The sequence below is a fragment of the Megalops cyprinoides genome, chromosome 8 (genome assembly GCF_013368585.1).
Source record: "Megalops cyprinoides isolate fMegCyp1 chromosome 8, fMegCyp1.pri, whole genome shotgun sequence".
In the NCBI taxonomy this organism is placed as follows: Eukaryota; Metazoa; Chordata; class Actinopteri; order Elopiformes; family Megalopidae; genus Megalops; species Megalops cyprinoides.
The window spans coordinates 18,487,690-18,502,069 of NC_050590.1; positions in this window are offsets into that span (position 1 = coordinate 18,487,690).

The following is a 14,380-nucleotide window of genomic DNA, read 5'->3' on the forward strand; positions in this document are numbered from 1 at the left end:
CTGGACTGCTGTGCCCTCTGCCTATCCCCAAGCGACCCTGGTCCCACATCGCCTTGGACTTCATCACAGGTTTGCCCTCGTCTGAAGGTAATACGGTTATCCTAACCGTGGTTGATCGCTTCTCCAAGTCTGTACACTTCGTCGCGCTGGCAAAGCTGCCCACAGCAAAAGAAACGGCTGAGTTGATGATCAATCATGTGTTCAGACTGCATGGATTGCCGGTTGACGTGGTATCAGATAGGGGGGCCCAGTTCACGTCATGCTTTTGGAGGGCTTTCTGCAAGTCGTTGGGGGCATCTGTGAGTCTGTCCTCAGGTTTCCACCCGCAGACTAACGGCCTGACTGAGCGGGCTAATCAGCAGCTGGAAACGGTGTTGCAATGTCTCGCTTCGCAAGATCCCAGCTCCTGGAGTCGGCTGCTGCCCTGGGTGGAGTATTCCATCAACTCCCTGCCATCCTCTTCCACCGGCCTGTCCCCGTTCCAGTGCTGCCTCGGCTACCAGCCCCCACTGTTCCCAGCTCAGGAGGAGGAGGTTGGGGTCCCCTCGGCTGTGGCATTCGTCCGTCGCTGCCGGCGTACCTGGAAACGCACCTGGACTGCGCTTCTACGTGCATCTGCCCGGATCAAGCGGGCCGCTGACCGGCTCCGTTCCAAAGCTCCCCGCTACGTCCGGGGGCAGCGAGTGTGGCTGTCCACACGCGATATTCCCCTCAGGGTGGAATCCCGCAAACTGGCCCCACGCTTCATCGGTCCCTTCCCCATCGCCCGAGTGATAAGTTCCACTGCAGTCCGGCTCAAGCTCCCGTCCTCCCTCCGCCGCATCCACCCGACTTTTCATGTCTCCAGGGTCAAGCCCGTCGTTCGCAGCCCACTCTGCCCGGCTCCGCGGGCTCCTCCACCCCCCCGCCTGATCGACGGATCCGAAGCATACACCGTGCGCCATTTGCTGGGAGTTCGGCGCCGGGGCCGAGGACTCCAATACCTGGTGGACTGGGAGGGTTACGGCCCGGAGGAACGATGCTGGGTCCCAGCCCATGACATACTCGACCCTTCCCTCATCGCAGACTTTCGCCGGCGGCATCCCGGACAGCCTGCTGGGACGCCCGGTGGCGTCCGTAGGGGGGGGGGGGTACTGTCATGACTGCGGCATCTTAGCCGGTTGTTTTCTTTCCCCTGTCCATGTGCTTTTGTTTTCCTTGTGTTCTAGCCCTGCCCCGCTCTCCGCCCACCTGATTGTCTCTACCTGCCTGCCAGCACACCTGCTTCCCATCACCTCATCAGCCTAGCCCTATATCTACCCTGCTTGTCTTGTTTGCCAGTTCGTCTCAGTTTGCTGTTTCGCTACTCGCCGTCTGTTCTGGTTTGCCTGTTGGTTCCGTTTGCTTTGCCTGTTTATTCTTGACTACGATTTCTGGACCTGATTTGTGGTATGTTTGCTGTGTTTTTCTGGTTTTGGACTTTGCCTGTTTTTCCTGACTTCGTTCCTCATTTTTGCCCTGTGGTTTTGGTCGCCGTGTCTGCCCGGTTTTTGACTCTGCCTGCCCTGACTTCGTTTTGTGGATTACCCGTTTGGATTATTAAACCTGTTTTTGGCATCCATCTCCTCTGTCTGCACTTGAGTCCCTGCCTGAGTTCTGACAGTATAATTATTGTGTTTTATTGAGCAATCATTCAGAAAATGCCATGTTAATAGATTTTTGCCAAGTTGTCTTAAATTAATGTAATGCAAATGTACTCTTTCTTGAATGAATCAATTAATAAGCAGGCTATAATTGTATTTTAAAGTATTTTATATTAGGATTGAATTGAACCCATTTTTGCCATCATTTTAACATGTTAATTGTCTTGATGAGATAAGTGTTCAAAACGACTCATATCAAGTGTATTATTATTAAGCCTTTGCAAATATATATCATTACAAGGAGAATTATGCAAAAGAATTTGCTTTTTAAATTCTAAAATGAATTTTTTTCATACATTTCCAAATGGTGATTTTGTTTTTGAATGGTGAAAACACCATGCATTGGGGAGTCCACCATGCATTTCCACAAGTTACTGAATTCTGCCTCGGCACTGGGAATTATTTTTATCTCACTTAGTATCTTGCAATAGATCCCAGCTTTAGGGAATGTTTAATTTATCAGGTTTATTCAGTGCAGGGCATATTAAGCAGCTCTCTTTTGAATGCATGACTTGTGATTCTCCATCATTATAACAGCCTTTTTGGATGAATTCTGATGTATTCCCCAGGATCTGGTTCATTACAGGCCCTTCTCATTCTGTGCGGCTTTTCCACACCAATGTCATGCAAAACTGGTTCCTGCAGTTGTGCAGCTCATTGTGATACTGTAATTCTACCATGTGAATTTCCCCAAAAAATGAATTATGAAAAACAACATATGGATGTGGCTCATCTCAATTTTTCAATGAAATATATTCATTCATGAATACACACTACATAAACAATTTCAGCAGGATCTCTGGTGGTGGAAGTATGGGAGATGTATGTAATGTGGTATTATACTGTATGAGCCAAATTTCATTTAATGGTCTTTTGAATAGGATTGCATATTTGTGTCAGTGATTTGTGTTGCATTTAGATTCTAAAAGCTGTTTGGAATGACATTGTTGCCAACTGCTCTGAAACATTAAGATGATAAATGTGAAGTCTTGTAGTGGTGGTTTAATTTTCGCGGATGCCTGGTCCGTCAAAGTAAATTATTTTTTGTAGATGGAGCTAGGATATATCATATGTGGCAAGAGAGATCAAAGTAAACTCCTTTCGAAATTCACCCCAAGGAAGGGTTTTAAAACAGCTGCTGTTATTGAGGCGATGTTGTGCATTGATGACAGCTTTTCTGAGCATTTTTGTTACAAATATGACAAACACAAGGAAGCATACTCAAATGACAGAAAATAATTAGGCTGCAAATAAACACTGCATATTATAACAAAAGATAATTAAAAGTGTCCAAAGTTCTACTGAATGTAACTGGTACTTCACCATAGAACTGCCTAGGGAAGCCTAAATTTAAATACTGTTAGAAATATTTCTTAATTCTAAAATTTTTTATATCACCTTCCATAACTCGATTCTAACAAATTTAGCTAGCCAATTAGTCTTACCTACCATTACCCATGCACCTCTCACTCCACCTGTAGATTCAAAATGTGGGCGCGTCAAACAGTTTCAATCCCATGTTCCTAATTATAGCAAAGGCCGAGAGCAGTCACCCCACCCGGCCTCGAACCCGGGTCTACAGGGTACCAACCATACGACTTTGACCGCGACACCAAAGAGCCAGGCTTGTTGGCATGGCAGTCAGAGCGCATACTCAACTGTAGTGACAGCACTCCGTCACACTGCCCTCCCCTTCAGGAAGCACGCCGTGACGGCACTCCATCACACTGCCCTCCCCTTCGGGAAGCACGCCCATGCGCTTCACGTACCAAGGCATCCCTCACGCATTCTCTTGCCGTACTTCTCCCATCCCAGGCTGCCCAACTCACCAGTGCTTCCCCCATCACTGGGGTCCCTCACACTGTGCTTCATCCATCTCTGGGGTCCCTCCCACACCGGGGTCAACCAAACCTGGGGGTCCCTCATACGGCTCACACACTGGGCACGCCTCTGATGGCCTCACGGCAAGCCATCCCACTCTCACACCATTTGTAGCAAAGGGCAGGAGTAGTCACCCCACCTGGCCTCGAACCCGGGTCTACGGGGTACCAACCATGCCACTTTGACCGTGACGTCAAAGAGCCAGGCTCGTTGGTATGGCAGTCAGAGCGCATACTCAACCGTAGTGACGGGACTCCATCACACTAATGAATGTTCTGTCTGCTGTTATGTGCACAGGCAGTCTCTGCAGAAGACACAATGGTGGAAGCTCAATTTGTGATGTTATCCTGACCAACACCTGAGCTTAAAATGTAGAGAAATGTAGAGAGAGGGCGGAAAGGCAGAATACAGGACACAGTGTGACAGATCCTCTATCCCCCAGGCCAGGTTTGATGCATGGTGTTGTAAGATTGTTTCAGTTTTAGACAAATGTGCCTAAATAGCATGGACTTCAAGTGGTGAAATAAAAAAAATAATAGATAACAGCATAACATAAACAATTAACAGGGTATAAACAAAATTAGGCAAAATCACTCCCAGGTAAAATAAAAGACCCAGAGGGTATCTGCTCAGAGCTCAATGACATAGAAGCATGGTATGCCCACTTAACAAAAACAAAAAGTCCCAATAACAGTTTAAACATCAGGAGTTATGGTCTACCAAGGCCCAACACCATTCCAGTAAACTAATAATATCACTTTTTTGGCATTTTAAATGTTGAGTTGGGGCATCAGAACTTAAACCAATACAATGTATTGACTTAACATTCCTCCTTGAGGACAAATAGCATCCGGGACTGTCTGACCTAAGAATGTCAGATAGTCTTCAGGACTAATTTTGACAACAGGTAACAGACATGCTGGTGATGTCACCTCTCAGGTCATTATAATCCCAAATTATGACCCCTAACTATTTCAGTTTCTTGTGGTGTGACTTCAGGATGATTGATAGTGTCAAATAAGAATGAACAAAGGAAGACTCACAACTTTCCTCCAACAGATACGGGCTGTGCTTACTGTGATGAGCTGCTTCAATCTGTCTTGTTGCTGAAAACCTCTACCTGTGGGCCAGGTGGCATGGTACAACTGACATTGAAACCAAGGAAAACATTTTATATTTTGCAGAATGGCCTCATTAGAGAGGTTCCTTATCCCCCTTTTTTCGTCTCTCATCTGTTGTCATTTGTGGACATATAATTTGCAGACCACTGTAGATTACCCCCCTCACAATCACTGGGCACAATTTCTGACTGTGTTGCCTATTGGTAGTTGTCTGTTAGGGTTTTCTGTTATGGTATGTGTGTGTGTGCCTCTGTCAGACCTGTGTGGTGGTGTAAGGTATATGTGTGCCATTGCATGCATCATGCATCAGGTGTTAGCATGCCTATCTGTGGGTGCTCAGTTTGCTGGAGCATGGGCAAGGAGAGAAGTAGGTGGGTAGGCTGGGTTTCAACTCAGGTGTGGAATCATGCTAGTTTGGGCATCAATATTTATTGACAGTTGTAACAACAATAATTACAACTTTTATTTGTAAAGTAGCCTACCCTTCATACATACACAGTGTTGATTGAGAAGATGGAAAGATGGAAAAATTTAACATAATATAATATAAATAGAAGTGGCAGGCACAGAAATGAATGATACTAATATACCTTATGAGTATAAGTTTAGCTTGCAGTAGCCAACAACACAAACCCCATCTCATCCATTTAGGCTAACTACTGTGAGTAAAATACTGTGAAGAATATTCTGAAGCAATCACAGCCAAAAACCTGTCTGTTGACACTCCTTTTGAATTGACATTTAAATGCCGGCTGACATTTCCCAGAGTCAAACAGTAGCAATGTGGGGGCAGCTACTTCATAGCTAGGCTATTTTATGAAACTCGTTTGGTTCAGTTGGCAATAAGGCCAATGTAGAAATGCTTTTCATTTTTAAGAGCACCAAGCCTGGAGTCTTGATACCTTAAAGCGTATATGTTATACTGCTGGATTGACTAGTTTGCTAGCTAGTGAAAGAGCTCACATAACAAGCAGGTTTGTACATGTCCATTCACAGTACATTTAACGTTACTGAGATAAGTATCCTGTAGGTCAGTCTGTTCTTGCAGTTGCACTTGTTAGTGCCATCAAAACCCATGGTAAATATGCTAGCTATAAACCCAACAGTCATTGCAACGTGTAGTTCAGAGATGGCAGTGACAATGAACAAGCTTGCTTTCTTTCCGCCACCGGCCAAATGTTACCTATATTTATTGTGTCTTAATCTGGTATAAAAACAATTAATCAAACCAACAAGACAAATGGCTTTGTTATTGATGAGAGAACTGGCTCAAAACTAACACTGACAGCTGCCTCTGATTCTTACTACAGATGCAGTAATTGTATCATTAAGTCTATGTGTGAAGGCAGAATGCTACACATTTTGCATGGTAAGTCTACTTGAAATATTGAGCCTATAAAAATTAAACCACTGTTAATGGGGCATCTTTTCCAGCTACCTAGGTGCAGTAAGTTAGCATGGCAGTTGCATTATGTTTTTTCTTAATTTCTCAGAAGGGAAGCTTAATTTGTGGCCTGGCAATTTTGTGTGTGTGTGTGTGTGTGCGCCTAGTGACCAATAAAACCCTCAGCTGATGAAGTACATTCATAACATAGTTAGTTAACCACAGTATCCTACAGTATTAACAGAGTTTTGTGTTCAAGATGGTTTTGATGCCTGCACTAGCTAGTCTACACAAGTCTTAGCTGTGAGTTTAAAAACAAAACTCAATCACAGCATGTGATTCCAACAACAACTGTTTTTGGATTTTGGAGGTGTATAAACCATTGTTACCATAGAGTCAAAAGGGAATGACACCCCAGTGTGGTGGGGATGTTGCCAAGTAGCTATTAACCTAACCCTAGGCAGGTTCACTGTTACATTTATAAATCCTTATACAAGAAATATAAATATACTTTCCCACGTACAAGGGCAAATATTGTTCTTATGTATTAGTAAGTAGACAAAGTGTTCTTTATGTCTTCACCTTGAAAGCACTCCCCACAATTTGTGCAAATTACATTGAATAAGATTTGATTTGAAGATTTGAAGATTATATCCAATTTTAGTGGATTGTGTGCTGTTGAAATCAACATTTTACCACATATTTAACAATACATGTGATGTATGTATAATATATGATGACTAAGTTTTAACTGATCTCTCATCCTATTCTGTCATTGTGATTGTTCTTTCACCACCCATATGTTTCATCTTATGTATCCTACAAAATGGAATAGCTTTGGAAAAATTAATCATGCGGTGGTATGTGATAGTATATTATTAGTATATATGCCTCAGGCCTCTGTCTGTCCCATTCTAACCAAAAGCAAGTGATACTACTGAAAATTTGCTCGATTGAAATTGATGTATATGAAGTCACATCCTGTTTTGCTTTGTAGGGGTTTGAGTTCACACTGAAATTCTATCTCCTACAGTTGTTGCTTACACAGCATTCCAATAATAAACTTCTGTGGAGCTCTCAATTTGGTCTGATAGTCTGTCCATAAGTGTCATTATTACTTAACCTAGATAATGAAAAAGTGGGATGGTAAAATGTGTTTTGATATTTTTTTAGAGACAGCCCTTCAAATGGAGATCCCTGACTGATCCCTGTGTAAAACCTGTGTATTGAGGCTTTCTGCAGCTTTATGCATAATTATCCTTTTTTGGGAACAACAACATAAAAAGGTCTGGTTAACCATATACCATATTGCATATGTAAATCACTGATGAGAAAACTAAATAGGTGACAGCAGTAATCTGAATATTAGGTAGACAATGCTGTACATCTACTGTGAATGGTACTGATGGCAAATACTAGCAAAAGCCAGGGGACACAAGGAAGGAGAAATGTAGGAACAGAGTGTTCGTGGACAAGACAAACAGCCCTAGAGCAGGTGACATTCAAGGTCTGCTGCACAGTGGCCCCAGATAACCTCTGTCCACCTCCATAATGTAATCATGGTTTCCATGTAATCATGTAATGTCCATGTAGGTGGAGACTACAGAAAAGACTATACTACTGGAGTCCCTCCCTTTCAGAGTTTACACAATAAGGTGATCACATATTGTTAGTCCTTCAACTAATAAAAGCTTGACAGTTAAATCAGATTCACTTTTGAAAGGCATAAGCAATGTCATCTGTTGTCATCACCTGCACACAGATCTTTACAGTGGTATTGTGGTATGCATGCTTGATATGTACACCGATATAATACGTATGCAGAATCGTAAGTGTGATCCTGGACAGAGAGAAAGGCTTTAATTCATCATGCTTTCTGTGCCTGTCTGCTCATCCTCAGGCAAACAGGATTGGCTATGGAATTGAAAAGGATGTAATTATGTTCATTACCTGTGAAGGTCTTAAAACCTTCCATCACACACAGGTTTCACAGCGGTTGGATATATGATAGTCCTGTAAGACATACATGCTACAAATGTAGATTGAGTCCATCAGAGAAAGATGAATAAATTAAAAGCCAGGAGTGGCACCCATTTACTGCAGACAAATGGTGGACTCACTGGACCTCTGTTTTTAATGAAATGGTTAAGTTACACTTTGAACAATTGCTATAATATGTGCAACACTAGATGTGTGGGAAAATTGTGCTTATTCCATCTCAGGGTATTAAGTGAAAACTGATATCAGATATCTTATGGTTAGCAAGAAAAAAAAAAAAAACAGGGGAAAGAAGGTCTGTTCTTTGATGCAGACATGGTTCTGTCTAGAGATGGGCAGTATTTCTGTTACTTGTATTTGAAATACGTATTTCAATTACTTTTGAGTATTTTGTATAATTTTGTATAATTTGTATATGACAGGGCTGAAACAATTCAAATGTCATTTTTAACAAGATACTTGAGAATGGAGTAATTTTGTATTTTCAAAATACTCAAAATACATTCTCCATGATTCATAAAACATGACAAAACTCATGTAAACACATCTTAAAATGAAGAACAATACGCTTAGACACACTGACAGTGATTTTGTATGCCCACACTACTCACAGTATTTCCATAATCAAGTTCATCTTCTGTGAACCCCCCCCCCCCCCCCTTCCCCCTCCCCAAGCATTTTGAAAATACAAAAAACATGTTTTTTATCTTGATACATTTTCTGGCACCAGTATTTTGTATTTTATTTTGAAATTATTTGAGGGGTATGTTGTATTTTGTAACAAAATACAATTTGCTGTATCTTTGCCCATCTCTGGTTCTGTCTAACATTCCATGTCAGGTCTTAATTATGCAAATAAAATCCGTATTTGAGAAAGATTCCAATTTAATTATTTACTTATTTTACATCCTTGAGCCCCAAAACAATCAATCGGATTTATACTACATCTGAGATGATGCCATTTCATCTGAGATGGTGACATTTCATCTACGGTTTCAATGACAGTGTCATTCTGAGTGCTCCCCTTTTGGGGGTCTTTAAACCAAAACCCACTTGGTTGGAAAAATGACACAGGGAGGAGAGGCACGTTTGGGCACAATTCAAAAGAGGAAGATTGACACTTATTTGATTGCCTTTCAATAGCTGATGGGTTTTCACACAGCTGACCGGCACATCCACCCATGCTCCGCTGAACTGGTTTGAATCGAAATGGCCTACAGTCCCTTTTACGGCAAACAATTCTCAGCTCTAGTAGGCCAGATGAAGAGGAAAACATAAATAAATAAGTGGTGCAGTATTTCTAAAGCAGTGGTTAAAGAAGGAGGATCAATAGTCTGAAAAAGAGGCTGAGGAGAAAGGGATAGAGGCCTGCTCGAGGATCTGAGCCTGCCTACCCTAATGGATGAACACTCACCTCTTCAATTTACTGTCCTGCACAGGAAGTGTGTGTGCGCACCACATCCTGTGTTCTGCTGGAAACAGAATTGCTTTCAATGTGCTTTTGGGAAGGGGCTCTCTGCTGTTACCATATACCACTGTTTGTTTGGATGGAAAGTGGTTCATTGAGCTAAATGTATTCTCCATTTTTCCCACCTGACTAAATCTCACCCAGTCTCCAGCATTTACAGTACAGTACATTTAAACACCCATGTCTTCAAAAACTATGGAAAGCCAGTACTCATTTTTAGAATGTTGAGTCTTTATAGTAAGATGTCTAAAAGCACTCATATTCTTAAAGCCAATTCACTAGACTAACAGTCTATCTGTTGTTACAGGACACTCCATTGCAAACACATCAGCTTTTTTGCTTAATTGTTTGACTGTGATTTTGCGGGAATCAATATCTGAGAGATGTGTAAAGATCAATTCCGCTTAATCATTATTATATTGCAGTCAAATTCTTTTGCTTGAAAAAAAATAAGCAGCACAAACTATACTTAAAAGGTTCAAAGAGTGCTGTCAATATTCCATTTTTCTAAATGGGAAACATCATTAGTTAAGAACTTGGGCATTCTTGACATGACCTTTAAAGACAGTGAATCCATTTGCTGCAGAAGAGATGACAAAATCAACAGATCACAAGAGCAGTTTGTATAATGTCAGATCACAAGAGAATGCTGATGAGCTTAATAACCATCAACATTTGTCTTGACATTTTTCACTTTCAAGCCACACTTTGAGGATGATTCCACCCCACATTTATGACAATCCATTTTGACATCTGTTTGGAATTTCAAAAGTTTAAAAAGTTTACAGACATTGCCGTTAAAACACAACAAAACAAACATGGATATTTCTAAGAAATAGAAATATTTATTTATTTATTTTTCACTAAAAACTGTAGTAACTAGTATACAATGCACTAATATGGCAGCATCTAATAATTGAAAATAAAATGTGATGTACTGGATAAATTACAGTAATTACAATTAGGACTCATCTGTTAAGTACAAAGGGATGTTTTTTTTTCAAATTTAACTGTAACTTAACAAAACTGTTTATTAGCTATTCCTCATTTGTTCCATGAATTATTTCAAAATATTTCAATTTATGGCAACATATAGAGATACATGCCTACAGAAAAAAATGACAGCAAAGTATACACAATCTGATTCACCACCACAGGCTGAGGTCCATGGGAGCTGTACTCTGAAACTGAACAACATTGTGTCCTGCACAGCATTTGCCTGGAGCTCCTCTCATCAGAAAGGTATGATTAGAATTACAGCATTGTGGACATCAGTGCAAATCTCATGGGTGTGCATTCGTGCATGTCAACCCATGTGATTGTGTGTTACAACTCTAACTTTGAGATGTACCACAGAATCTGCTTTGACAAAAAAGAGCATGCACGTGCGCGCGCACACACACACATACACACACACACACACACAATTTTCAACTTCCCATAAGCAACTGAACACTCCCAGATCCTGGAAGGAATATAGCTCAGTACATTTTACAGTGAACTCTCATCATGTGGGTGGACGCCTAGAGCAATAGTAGCTCTTTTTCTAAATGTCTAATGTGCCCACATTCTCAGCCCAGCCTAAGAACTCTGTTAGTGAGAGTGTTCAAAATACATATTTGAAGCAGTTTTCATTGCATTTCTCATTGTTTTAGGGCGTATGTATGATATGGCATCAGTTTTTAGCTCTGTGTCTATTTAGATCAGATCAATAACTGTTAAGAAGGAACTATTGAGGCCATAGCATAATAGAGGTCACCTTTGCTAATCTAGACTGTTTTTTTCTTTCACACACACACACACACACACACATACACACACACACACATATACTGTGTGTGTGTGTGTATATATATATATATATATATATATATATATATATATATATATATATATATATATATATATATATATATGTATATGGTGTGATTGTGATTGTAAATAGACCAACATCTAGTACATGTGAGTGTGAATCTGTTTGTGAATCTGGCAAATGCAGAACATAACCTCCTCAAACATTGGGGCTTGGATTTAATCTGTCCTTAATTTATAATTTAATGTAAGCCTTACATTTTATTTTGCACACACAAACACATTGGAATTTTGTTGGAATTCATGCTGGAATTCATTGATCACTAAAACTGATGAAGAGAACTGAGTTACACTTGTATTTGTTTGTTACTCAAAGCTAAGGGCAAATGTTGATCGAAATCAAGCCTGAGTTTACAAGAAGCTGGGAGGGTATTCTGCAGGGTAAAGTATATGGAAGGCAAGACAAAACACTAGACAAAAAGTCAGGGTAGGTGATGGTGATATGAGGGGGTATTTATCTTTTTTTTATTCTTGTTCCCAAGGTATACAAATGTCAATATTTAAAAGTTAAGCCAGATAGACTTTACATTTTCTGAGGTATATGGCACAAAGCAGGAAGATTTCACTAGAGCTCAGCTGGCAAGAAATGAAAGCGCTTCTTGTGGCTTAGTGAGTTTCTGTCATGAATACTTCCAATGGTCTTTCAGCTGTTCAGTCATTTAATCTTTGGATGTTATGTAATGTATTCCCTTCTTGCATACGTAAGTAGTGTGTCTGTCTCCAAGACTGAAAATCGCATTCGTCAGAAGTAGAAAAGAGAGGGAGGGTGGGGGGAGTTGGAGTTTATTATCAGTAAATTTCTTACACCCTGTAGAATTGTGAAAAGCCCTCTACCTCTTGAGTAGGTCCGCTGTTTTGCTGTCTGATTTTGTGTCATACATACATATGTCGTACATACACTTTCTCACTGGAATTAATTGGGTTTTAGTCTTTTACTTCTGTTTTAGTTCTTTTACTTTTGCAAAACTAAACAGGCTTGTTATAGCACTCAAAGCCTCTAAGCCCAGCATGATGAATTAATGGCTTCAATCAGAAAACAACATGCTCTAGTGAAAGGAAGCTGTAGAGATCATGCACTTTGTTTAATGTATTATATATATATATATATATATATATATATATATATATATATATATATATATATATGTACACACATTGTACCTCTCAGACAAACTTCCATTGTTGCATCCAATTAAGTTCCCTGTTCGGAATTATTATATCTATCTCTCTCTCTCTCTCTCTCTATATATATATATATATATATATATATATATATATATATATAATATTCACCCTTTGGGGCTGGTCTGCCTTATTAGGACAGTCCTACTTTGTGGACAGCATAGGCAGAAACCGTCTAAAAAGTCATTAAAAATTTATTGATGAGGCCACAGTCATGTGGAACATTGTTTACCCAGCAACAAGGTTCTTATTCTGTAGTAGGGATGCCATGCTCATGCACTGTAAATAGAATAAATGGCATCAGAATGCCCAGTGCATTGAAGGCAGAGAATGGAATTTTAAAGTGTTCCTCAGTGATAGAATCTTGAAGGTTATGGTGCCAATGCTGTAAAGACCACAGGAAATTTAAGTTTTGTCTGTAAGTAATATCAGCTGATTTTAAAAATTATCAATTTCTGCTGTGTCCCATGTGACACCTCTCCTTGAGTCCCTCCACTGGCTACCAGTTACAGCGAGGATCAAGTTCAAGACCTTGCTACTAACCTTTAAGGGACTTAATAGATCAGCCCCCCAATACATACAGGACATGATAAAATCCTACAAGCCTGCAAGAGTGCTGCACTCTGCTACCTCAGGTCGTGTCTGTGTCCCGAAATACAAGGGCAGCATCTCTCGAAACTGCCTCTTTTCAGTACTGGCTCCACATCGGTGGAATGAGCTTCCTGTTGAGATTCGGACAACAGACTCCCTGGATGCTTTAAAGAAAAAACTTAAAACCCATCTGTTCAAGCTGTATTTGTAGCCTACCTCCCCCCTATGTACGTCTATGTATCCTATTAATTTCCAAAAAAAAAAACCTCCACACTAGCCTAGCACTTAACTTTGTATCTTACTGACCTCTTGTAATGCCTTACGATGTCTACTCTTAGCATAGTGATGCACTTACTTGTAAGTCGCTTTAGGTAAGAGCGTCTGCTAAATGATGTAATGTAATGTTGTATGCAATTTTTCATTTCAGCTTTATTAATTTGTGAAATTCTGCATTAAGGACTGATACATACTGTAGAGGCAAGATTGACTTTTGTTTCCATGGTAAGGCAAGAACTGAAGCTCAACACTGAGGAAAGGATTAAAGCCACATGGCTAGACTGAAAGATGTTGTTAGAACCAATTAGTCATTAGAAATAATGAGGTGGGTCACAGCTTGGATCTGCCTCCAGACTTTATAGGTTAGCTGTATAGCAAGTTAATCATGGGCTAGATAGCGTAAGGATGTCTCCATCTCAACAGTAATGACTTGAGTACCCTCAGGTAGCAATAGTAATTGGCTTTGAAAGAAGCAGAATTACCCAATTCCACAATCAATAAAAGATTAAGACACAATTAAGATCATGAGACACACGCGTTTCCAGGTAATTCTAATAATTCTCCATCACCAATGTAAATGACATCTAAGACCAAAGTGCTCCTGCATGAGTTTTGATCACTGAGTTTTAGGCATATAATGGTATTATGGTAATGCATGAAGATTGTTATAAATCAGTCAGATGTATATGTGTCCTACTTGTGAGATTAAATGAATTAGTTGAGGCACTCTGCAATCGGAAAATATGACCACAATACAAATGTCTCCCTCCTATAGAGCAAAAAACCAAAAAAGCTACGGGTAGGATAAAATCTACCATATTTGTGTACGATTATGGCGATGAGCTTGTGTGCAACTCCTCATCTCCCATACAGCACAAACACTATGATTTCTGCAGAAGGAAGTTGGTGCAAAGAAGGCATTATT